Below are 11,502 nucleotides of genomic sequence, written 5' to 3' on the forward strand. Positions count from 1 at the left end.
TCCTCACCAAACCCTGTGCCCTGTCCATGCTAATCCTGACCACTTTTTACATGTTGGGTGCCTGAGCACGGCCTCTCTGCACGTTGACTCAGTTACCCTGGCATGCTCCTGCCCTCTCCAACACACTCACAAAATCATCTGACAAGCTAAGTAAGTAGGGATTTTATCTGAGCTGGAAACACACTCACTTTGCAACAAGGAGACAGGCTGTGTGCTGACAGTTCTCCATGATTTTCGTAGAGTAGAGTAGAGTAGAGTAGGACAGAATAGGACAGAATAAGACAGAATAGGACAGAATAGAATAGAATAGAATAGAACAGAACAGAACAGAACAGAATAGAACAGAACAGAACAAAGTAGCATAGAGTAGAATAGAGTAGAATAGAGTAGAATAGAATAGCTTAGTCAGAAGAGACCTTCATCTATCTCAACTGCTAGACCACCTTGAGACTAACCAAAAGCTCTTCTCCAGGCTGCACAACGCACGTGTCCTCAGCCCCTCCTCACAGGACATGCCTGCCAGCCCTTTTACCAGCTCTGTTGCCCTCCTCTGGATGCTTTCAAGGACCTTAACATCCTTTTTATACTGGGGAACCCAGAATGGCATGCAATATTCAAGATGAGGCCACGCCAATGCTAAATATAGCACGAGAATCACCTCTTTTGACCAGCTGGCCAAGCACCCCAATCTTGCTGGATTTCTTGTTGTCACTGAGAGTTTTCCCTGTCAAAACCTCTGAATATTCCTTGGATTTCAAGTGTGGCAAGGACTACACAGTGCAGAAGCACTGAGCTCCATCCTACTGTTAATCCAGAAGTTAATATGTGAGCAATATGAAGCACATTCTTCCCAAAGTAGCCCACAAATATGAAATAATTAATTACCCACTGCAAGTCTGCTGTAGGGCAGAGAAATACTACTACTGTCTTTCAGCTGGGAAATTAGAGCAGGGACTGTGGAGCCTATAGGAGGACTATCAGTCCACAAACTCTCTGTTCCTCCCATTACCCAAATATTACCCTTCGTAATAGCTACCAGGTACCATGGGACTGAGCTTGGGGATACTTTGCAATAGCATCTCTAGGTAGTAGAAGCAGCTACTCCTGGTGGGTAATGAGACAGCAGAACGTTTTATCAGTTGCCTTAATTCGAAACAAATGCAGAACAGCTTCTCTTTAGGAGAAGAGAGAGAGAGAGAGAAATTCCTCTTCTCTGCCCAAATTCCCCAGACTTTCTGACCAGTTCTAGCCACGTCCCTGTCTGAACACATGCCCCAGCCACGGTGCCTGCTTCCAAGCAAGGGAACTCACCTTGGAGCTCATTGCTGTCACCATCTGCTATCTGGAAGCCCTGCCACAAGAGCTGGCCATGCGATTGCAGCCTTCTCACAGGTCTGAGGGAGAGACACAAATGTTCACGTGCTGCAGGAGCTAGTGATGGCAGCTTTTGGAACCAACACGGAAAATATTAGTGTAACAGCATGACGGGAATGGAAAACAAAAGAGGAAAAGCAGGGCAAAACAGAGACACAATTTTGGAACACAAAATTCAGTAAAGATGGAGATGTTGTAGTCAGTGATGTTATTATTATCAGCATGCAGACTTGTGACCATCGAGGAGTAAACCCAGGCAGGCTCCCATGAAAAGCACTATTATGAATACCATGAAAAGTGGGGCAGATCAGTGCCTACAGTTAAGCTTGCCTGACACTTCCCATTGTATAAATCTGATTCCATTTGCCCATATCTTTGCCAACCTCTATCCATTGGAGATGAAATGTCCCATGATAAGTGTCTGCCTCAAGCTGGTTTATCTTGCAGAAGTTCAGGAAAAAAGAAGAGAGGATTCACATCTTCCTTAAAACAAGCATAAAGCAAAAAGAATTTGGTTTACCCACATTAAAACAAATCTCATAGCCATCACATTGAAGAGACCCTGCTTCAGTGTGGTTTAGACTTAGAATTTGGCCACGGGGTTTTCATTGCTTTTGGGAGTGAACATTTGACTCTTCCCACAAAATCTTTCTGGATTTGGTCAAATTAAAAAAAAAAGAAACATAACTTTACTAGAGGTCTTAGAGTTTGGCAACTACATCCTCCAAAGACTCTGTCTTCTCCCTACAGCTCCCATCAGCCAGGCAGCTGAGCCCCTCACAGCAAGCAAGCAAAGAGCAGCCCACAGCCCTGCCACTCAAGCAGGACTTCTTCTGCTCAAGGACACGGGTTCTTCTGTGCCCTCAGGTCCTCACCCACAACATCCCAAGAGCAGAGATCAGAAAAACATAACTCTGGTGCAGAGACAGGAGTCAAACTTGGCAGTGAGGAGGCAAACACAGGAACCTGGAGCAAGGAGGCAAGGCTTAGGGGTGAGGACTGGGTGAGAAGGGGATTTTTAAGTGGGTGAATTTTCAAGCTGCAGACATTGGGATGTGAGCGGAGTGTGCGTGTGTGTTCATGTGGGCTTCAGAAGCGATCACACCCTGTTTGCCACAGGGCACACGGCACGAGTGGGCTCTTTTCTCTGAGTTTATACTGCTTTTGTTGCAGAAGTTGGAACTGCTCCGTTAGAGACTCCGCTCGCATGTACGACAGAGACAAATTAAGGCGACGAGAATAGCCCTACATCAGGCCTCTTCTAGCTTTGTCATACTTGGATTGGCACTTCAGCACTTCCCTCGTGTCGCTTTGGGTGCATTCATCTACTCCTGTACAGCGAGCTCGGTGCCCCTCTTGGCTCAGGAAACCACAGGGCCTTGTCCAGCAGAGCCCAGCTGGAACAAGCCTGGTGGTGGGATGGTGTTAGGCAGGAGATGTTGACAGCTGGAAAGAGATGGATGCTGAAAGGCTTTGCAAAAACACTAGGAGACTACCAGAGCTGTGCCACATCTGGACATGGCAGGTGTAGGAGCAGGGTTCTGGCCCCTTGGGGGTCCGCTCTGCCCCCAAGGCCAGCTGTTTGGGGAGCACATCTGGCTGCGCATTACAGCTGCACAAGGTTGGTCTCTGGGTTTCCTTTGTGATCTGGGCCAGCATGGCTTTTACAGTACTATAAGGGTGCTTTTACGAGATTCACCCCTTGCAATGTGAAGGTTTTTATTAGAAACACGCCTTCCTCTCTGTCATTTATGATAAATAATGTTTATTGATGTTCACTTCCTTCAGTGGAATAAAGTGTCAAACAGCACGTCGGTATTTGCCAATTTTCTTTTCACATTTCATGTTATGTGCTTTTTATGTTACATGCCTGATTAAAAATTTAAACATTGTCACCGTCAGTGCTAAAATACGTTGCCAGAGCATCTCTAATTATGCTTCCTTGTCTGCTCTGAGCGGGGACTGACATTTCTGGGTCAAGATCTGGTTGTTGATATGCAGCACAGGAAGTATCCAATAGCCACTTGCTGAAAAATAGCTCCTTCTCTCTCGCACAATTATGGTACACAATGCAGAGCAGGTACCCAGGGGAGACTGCTCATGCCATGGTAATTCCTGGCTCAAGAGGCCTCATCCACTTTCTGCACATCATCTTGGTTTGCAGTTGATTAACCCAAAATAAAAACAGAGCTGACAGAGTGCTAGAAAGCAAACTCCCCTCGCAGAGCCGTGCTTGCATAGGAGGTGGGCAGGGGTCCCAGCCTGCTCCCACTAAGCCACAGCCTCAGCCTGGACCCTGCAGCACTTGGAAAGGTGAAAACCTGAGCTTCAGCTCGGGCCCAAGCTTTGTTCATCCTCCTGGACACGCCGGGTGTGCGCTTAGGTCCCCACAGCAGGAGATTCTGGGGGTACCCATTTTAGACAGGCCTTGGGAAGCGTTATCCCCTTCTGGAGGAAGGTGTTCATGCACCTTGCATGGGTGAGCCCAGCTCCTTCAGCAAGCCTTCCCATTCATTTTTCCAACAGAAAGTGAAAATAGGAAGCTGCCTTCAGGTTTTTCTTCCTCTGTAGACACATCCAGACTGACAGACCCGTTACCGCTCGGTGAGCAAGCATTTAGGAACAAGCTTTTTCAGCACAAGTTTCATAAGCATACGCACATGTTGGATTTTATACTTTTGCCAGTTTGGTTTTCAAGTACTTTTTCTAAAATATGCAGGAAGCCAGGCTGGTCTGCAAAGATCCACCTGAGTATGCTAAGCGGTGGAGCAGGGCATCTAACAACACAACTGACCTCCAGGAGGAGCCTTTGTACATATAAAAATGCCAACAGTGATATATGCTGTTGGAAATATGGCTATTAAAGAAAAAAGCTACAATATTTGCTACATTTGTTTGCAATGGTAGCACACAAAGTGCAGTTAAAACTCGCCACTTTCTCCAAAGAAGCCGATATTCAGAAAACTCAGCTGTTCTCCTTGGGAGCTGATGGTTGATGAACAGTTATGAAATCCAACCATAATTTACTGTCAATGCTCAAATTAGTTAAAAGGTGGTATTATAAATGGCCCAATGTTTCACCAGTACTTTAGAGAGTGTCCTTATTTGACCCATTAAATGCACATTGTATGAAGACTGATATGTTCCAAGATATTGTAAAAAACCTTCCCTGTTGTTGCCAGAATTTTCCTGCATTTGTATTTGCTGTCAGAAAGTATTACTATTTTCCCTTTCAAAAGAGGAAGAGAATGTGCAAAATCTGAAATGAGGCTAATTAGGTGTCAATGCAAAAATTTTAAGTACCCGTTGCAATTCTGGAGGCTTTACTCAATTTCCCATCATTTTCTGAAAACATTAGAATTATTTTTACATAAAACTTCCTTAATTTGCAGCTGCTAGCTATGTGGCCTGTATATGTCTAAAGAAAATTTGCAAACAGTTGTGAGATCAACTACAGTTGTTGGATTTAGCTCTCCTGAAGCTGCTTTAAGTGCAAAAAATAACAATACCAACAAAACAGAGTCAAATTTGTGACTCACAGTATCAGAAGTATCTGTTTTGGTAGCCTTTTTCCTTTAAGCATGATACATTACTATATGTAGTGTTTCTAGTTTCCAGTCTCCAGCTTGCCAAAGAGCATGTTGGCTTTCGGGACATAAACGACACATCCATCTTATGCAGAGGAAAATGCAACCTGCCACTGTGCTGCTGTATTTGGATAGCTGAACATTTTGTTTAAATTTTTAACCAAACTTCACATATTTTCCAGTAAGCAATCACACTAGCTAAAGAAATGCATTCTTTCTACATCCAATTACTGTTTAATTTGCAGGATTTTGCTGGATTGGGATTTGGTCTTTTATGAGTGGCGTCCTGCCTAATGATTACTGGGTATTAACCATGTATCAATGATCACTGACACGTCTGAAAGTAAGGCCCAACACAGGGTTAGAATCGTAAACAATTATCAACCTCCTGGGCTTTTGTGTACGATTCATAATTTACAGCATTCCTTCCCAAAAGAGAGGGGTGGTTTTGCCATCTGGCTGCAGAAGGGGCGGAGGGACGAGGAGGACTCGCTAGCAAGGAGTGCCTGCCCAGCAGCACAAGGATGGGTTGGATCCCCAAAAAAGTCACGGGTGATCTCAGTGCAGACCTGAGCACGGTGCTGATGCCCCTCCAAGGCTGCCAGGGATGCTCATCGGGGCCAGCACTCTCTTTCTGTTCCCCACAGCACAACTTGCCTCGAGGAGAGCAGCTCACATCACATTGCATGGCCAACGGGAGCCACGCGCCGTCTGTCTCTGCGGCATCAGGCTGAAGGCATTTGTGGAAATCATGTCCGAGACCCTGAGATCCAGCTCTGAGCTCAGAAACCTGTTATCGCTAATGAGGAGGGGAGTCATTCTGCGGTAGCTGTAATAAACATTTGTTCAAACAAAAAGAAAAGTGAGATTAGAAAACACGCAATATGTCCCGGCACTAATGGAAAACCTATTTGTGCCATCTATTTTGGAAAAATTATTGAAGAACAGTTCATCCATGTGAAAATATTAGCACTGTAATTCTGTCAAGGTCAGTGAGACCTAGAGATTTGCTGAGAAATCACCTTCATTTCACCAGGTAAATAAAGAACTCGTTTTTCAAAGGAGCCTATTGAAGAAGGCACTCCATAGCAACAGTTAAATTATGAATACAGCACATATGTTCCATATCATATCATTTACAGCACACTTTAGCATAGACATAATGCTTGGTAACAAACTACAATACCATTCACAAAATGCATTTAAATAGCATAATTTAGTTCATTAAATTCAGTCATTTACAGTAAATCAAAATTATCACAGGAATTGAAGAGAGTACACAGTTGTTTGTTTGAATAGTTAAGCTAGGGAAGTCAATTCCTTTTTGAAGGTCAAGGACACAGTTGTTTCCATTTTCTGTTGTAAAAAAGATACAGCCTGTGTCATAAGATAATTTAGTATCATCTGAATGTGATCAACTCCTTTCCCCCTGCTTGTTCTGTGTTATATAACTGGCACACCTAAAATATATCGAAGTCAAGAAAACGCTTTACATATAACGTTATCAAATTAGACTTCTTTTTCTTTTACGGACTGAATGGATGTGATTCTGGCTTTTTAAAAGGATTTAGTCTTGCAAATCTGCAGCCTATTACTTGGGAGCAAAGATGTATGTTTTCCCCTGCTCCAGCCATCAATTGCTTGGCCTGTGGAAATATTATTATAAAAGAAAAGTGGATTTTTTGGAGCCTTTCTAAGAGAGATATTCTGGCTTTTGCCTTTGGAGGTGCAGTGTGTGTCCCTGGGTGGTGCAGAAAAGGTTTTGCACTGTAGATTGAGGGTCCGGCCCTGCTGCAGGGACAGAGCTGAGGGCAGGGCCAGCGCTTGGGCCTCAAAGCCAGGGAGAGCTGCGAGCATCCCGCAGTCTCACAGCACAGGCACAGACAATCCTGTTCAAACAGCAGCACCGCTTTCAGAGAAATTAAAAAACTAATTTAAAATGGCCAGCAAAACCCCAGGTCCACAGGCCACTTGTTGGGTTGTTCCCCACACTTAAAAACCACGCACTGATTTTCACTCCACATTTGCCTGGCTGCTTCTTCTTGCTGTCATCTTGCCTGATGTGTACAGATTGAAAAGACCGTGGTGAAATTTCTGTTGTCCTTGTTAAAACTTCCGGTTTATCATCAAATTATCATCAAGAAGCTTGGCTTCTTGTCCCCAAGGACGATGTGCAGGCAGCACTGCTCCCTCTCCATGCCCGAGCTGCCCTCCTGGGCACAGGGCTCCACGGGAGGCCTGGGAATCGTGCCATAGCTGCCTCCCAGCCCAGCCACCAGCTGTCTTGGAGGCAGGAACTTCGTAATTGCCCCCAAGTGTTTGCTTGGACAAAGCAAGCCACTGGGTGAGGAGCACAGCAGCCGTTCCCATTTTACAGATGGGGAAACTGAGGCACGAGGAAAACCGTTTCCTTCTTCCTGGAGAGATGCAGCCCGGGGAGAATCCAGCTTCCGCAAACTGGCCTGGAAATTGCACGTAATCATTAACTCACCCTTGAAAATTTTTCATGATAGATTGCAACTGTTCAGTCTGTCATCTCCAGAGCCTGCCCCTCGCAGGAATTATAACTCCGTACCTGCGGGCTGCCACCGCGGGACAGCAGGGGGATACATCACACCTGCTGCCGGGTGAGCCCTGACGCGGCCGTGTGTGATTGCTGGTACTGGGGCTTCTGCTCGTGCTTTAACACGACGCCGTTAATTCGCCACCAAAGCTGCATTTAAGGCTTACGGGAAAGCAATGAGCTCAAGAGGAAAATTCCAGCCTCGGTTCGAGGTAATTATAACTCTTTTCTGTTCAGACACTATATTAAGGCTGCTGCATTGGCCCAGAGTTTTTATCTCCAATTTCCCACTTCTCCTCGCTGCACGGGCTCCAGCCAGGCTCCAAGCGGAGGGGTCAGGCCGGGCGCTGACAAAGGGCCCCATTCACAACCAGCAGCAGCCCCCTCGCTGCGTCCCCCGGCACCCCAGGAGGAGCAGGGCAGTGACAGGAGACACTCGCACGTCGGACGAACTCCAGGCCTCCCCTGCAGCCACCGCTTCCTGAAAACATCGCATCTGCACTGCCGGGCACTGTGCGGGCTTCTGCATGGACCTGCAACGCTTCTCTTGCTACGCTTGGAGACTGCAGGCAAAAGACACCATGAGCCATCTGCCCATGCTGAGGTGTTAGGCTCTATGAATGAGGCTGTCCTTCCTTCCAGGGAAGCATCTCAGATGAAGTTAAAGGAATCTGAGCTACCTCACCATTATTTCTTGGTCTGCTTTGTCAGCTCAGGTGGGATTTGCTGTACTTGGGAGGTGAACACAAGAACCGCCTGTGCCTGCACACAGGAATATTACAGCCTGGTGGCCGGGGAGGGCTTGGGGGCAAGTGGTAGCTGGTAGGAGCCCCCATAGCCTAGTGCCTATAGCATAGAGCAGCCCTTGCCCCTATAGCCTAGCCCCTGTAGTGTTGCCCCTTCAGAGCCTTGCCTCTTCAGCCTCCTCTATGCCCCTTAGCAGTGTGCAGAGGCAGACGGAAGGCCCCAGCCCTTCCGTATGCCGCATGTACACACAGAAACAAGTATTAACATCCCAACTCAAGTGCACAGCACTCATCAGCTCCTCCTCGGGGTTCGTCAAGTAAAAGTCAGCCTGGGGGTGCCGCTGAGCACAGCACCCGATGCCGAGATCAGCAGCAGCACGAGCAGGCCAAGGGCTGGTGCCTGCTGCAAAGGCCATAGAGCAATTTGCGTTGGAGGGACCCTCGAAGACCACCTGGTCCAACCCTCCTGCCCTGGGCAGGACATCTTTCACTAGCTTGGGTTACCCAAAGCCTAATCCAAGTCAGCTTTGTCCATCCATGGCAGTGTCCCCACCAAAACCTGGGGACAAGGGTGGCCACCAGCCCTCCGGGTCACACCCGATGGCAAGGGGCAGCTCAAGGCCCCCATGGCACGGGCAGCTCTGCTCCGCCATCAGCCGGCCAGCCCCAGGGAAATGTTCCAGGTGGCAATAAACCTGTTGAAGGAATAAATTAGCTGCACGGCAAGGTTATGCTTGGGGAACGTCTCCGCTAAGGCATAGGTAGCCGCAGTACCTGGTGATTAGGTTTATATTGCAATGTGGCTTTTAAGGCTCACTGTGCTGAATAAAAATTTAGGCAATTAGCGATCTTATTTCTTAGGAAGAACTGCTTGCTATCGTATATTAATACAGATTTTGCTCAATTAAAATTGTTCGCAGTCAGCAAAAACAATTTCTGCACTGTAATGAAATAATGAAATAATTATATGCAAGGGAGGACTTCTGATCTTTTTAATTATTCTATTCTTCATTTTTAAAAGGGCTATTTGAAAACGCACTCTTATAATTGATTGCTATAAATCAGTCAGAAGCATTCTAAGGATCATAAATATTCTAACTTTTAAAAGACAAAGAAATGCTAAATATTCAATGAAATCCTTCAATATTCAGAAAATTTAATCTAGGGTAAAAGGATAGACTGCTCTTTTGAAAATAAAAAGTAAATTTGTTGTCCTGTGAAAAATGAAATATCTTGAATGTCAGTAACAGAAATGGAATTAACAAGAGATCTTTTTATTGTTTTTTAAGGTCATTAGGCTGTGAATTCTATAATTATGGAAATTGTCAGTCCAGTTCTGTGCAGTGTTTGCTCCCATCCATAAGGTATTGGAATGTTCAATCAGTCTCTCTCGTGGGAAAGTTAGGTCATAACTGTAAGTGTACCAGCAAAATTGAATTAAGCAAAGAGATTTCATTAGTATTTATAGCCAGAAGGCATCTGTAAAAGTACAGGGCAAAGAAGTTATGTGGAAGTCAAAGGAGAAAAAAAAATGGGTTTCTGGTGACAAAGGCGAATCTGAAAGAGATATAAGTGTATAATGAATAAGAGCTATTGAGCGCTGCTCCAAAGAGGGAGTTGCAAAGATGTCAAATATTGATTTTCTTGTGTATGCCTTTGGACTACATATGTAATTGTTTGGATTTGCTGTCTTCATGATACAACAATATTTGTTGTTGAAGGTTAAAAAGCAGAGTGTGAAACAACCCAAAAAGTCTGAAACGTGTTGGAGAATTATAATAATTCTGCAAGGAGGATTTCATGAGCAGCAGTCTGTACTTTCTAGCAAATAAACATTTTTATGACAAGCAAAAGCATTCGGCTATTGAGAGTATTGCTCCTGGTATTGCAGAAGCACACATCGTATGCAATGCCATTGAACCATACTGCATTTATTGACTGAAAATATACAATTTGCTTCTAATGAGTTTCTCCAACTTTTTATCCGTGAATATATTCTGTGATTGAGTATGTATGTGTAAAGTGCTGTGTATGTTGTACTCTGTGCTCTTTGTATGTGCACACTGATAGATAAATATATCCTCATATGTGAGTTATTTATATATGAATGACAGAGCCTCTCGGGGTATTAATGCAGAACGGAGAATATATTTCCTGATGCCAATTAATGTCTTAATGAAGTAAATGTCTTGAAACATTTTAATTCCGTAGAAGCGAGCGCACAAACCACCTTAATAATTATTCTCATCTTTAAGAGTTACATAACGCTGACATGGTGGCTCTTTATTTTCCTACACAAAACGCTATGTGACTCCGCAGTGACACAGCACATGTGACATTTCACACGTGGCCCCCGCGCTGGCGTGCAGGCAACGAGCCCTTTGCTGACGCTGGTGGCGGCTTTGTCCCTGACTGCAGCGGGACGGGGGCTTCAGGAGCACCAGGACCCAGGGGCACCAAAAGCAAAGGGCGTCCCTGCAAAGCTGGAGATAACCCAGCTGTCAGGGCCCACTGAGGTTATTCAGTCTCTTTCTAGGCAGTCAGGCTGGGAGATGAGGTCTTCATTCTTGGAAGCACCAGACTCGGGAGATCCTAATGGAGCCTGACCATCAATTCTTGAACGAAGAAGTCTCAGCAATTTGAAAGAAAAAAAAAAAAAAAAAAAAAAAAAAAAACCAGCTGTAAATAAGAACACAAATGGGATCAAACTCCCATGAACCCTGGCCCAGCTGAAGGCAGTGTCACAGCTCCTGTTGCGCCCTGCAGGTGCGCATTCATCCAGCGCCTACGCGAGCCGGGCATAACACATGGGGAGCCCGAGAAAAGGCACCGTTACCATTCACTTGCCTCAATGGAAAGATCTCTCGGGGATGAAAAGCACAGCCCTTATCTGTTCCTAATCCAGGGAGGCTGCTTGCTGGTCACTTCCTTGCTTCTGTCTTGTAAATGGCACCGCAGCGCTTCACCCCGCAGCCGCAGCGGTAGCAGCAGCAGCAGCCACGCTGCGTGCTGGCAGCACGGGGAGGTCGGGCACCCAGCCTGCACGCCCTCCCATGCAGCGAGGAAGCACTATTATTCCTGCTCAATGGAGAAAAAGGAGGTGTTTTGCTCTGACTCTTCTCCCGGCTGGAGCAGTTTTACCCTGCTGTTCACACGGGTGCAGCTCTATGCACACGTGGCTGTTGGTGAAATGGGATTAAAGCACAGGCAGATGAAATGATTTACCCAGGGC

Source organism: Anser cygnoides, chromosome 8 (assembly GCF_040182565.1).
Source record: "Anser cygnoides isolate HZ-2024a breed goose chromosome 8, Taihu_goose_T2T_genome, whole genome shotgun sequence".
Lineage (NCBI taxonomy): Eukaryota > Metazoa > Chordata > Aves > Anseriformes > Anatidae > Anser > Anser cygnoides.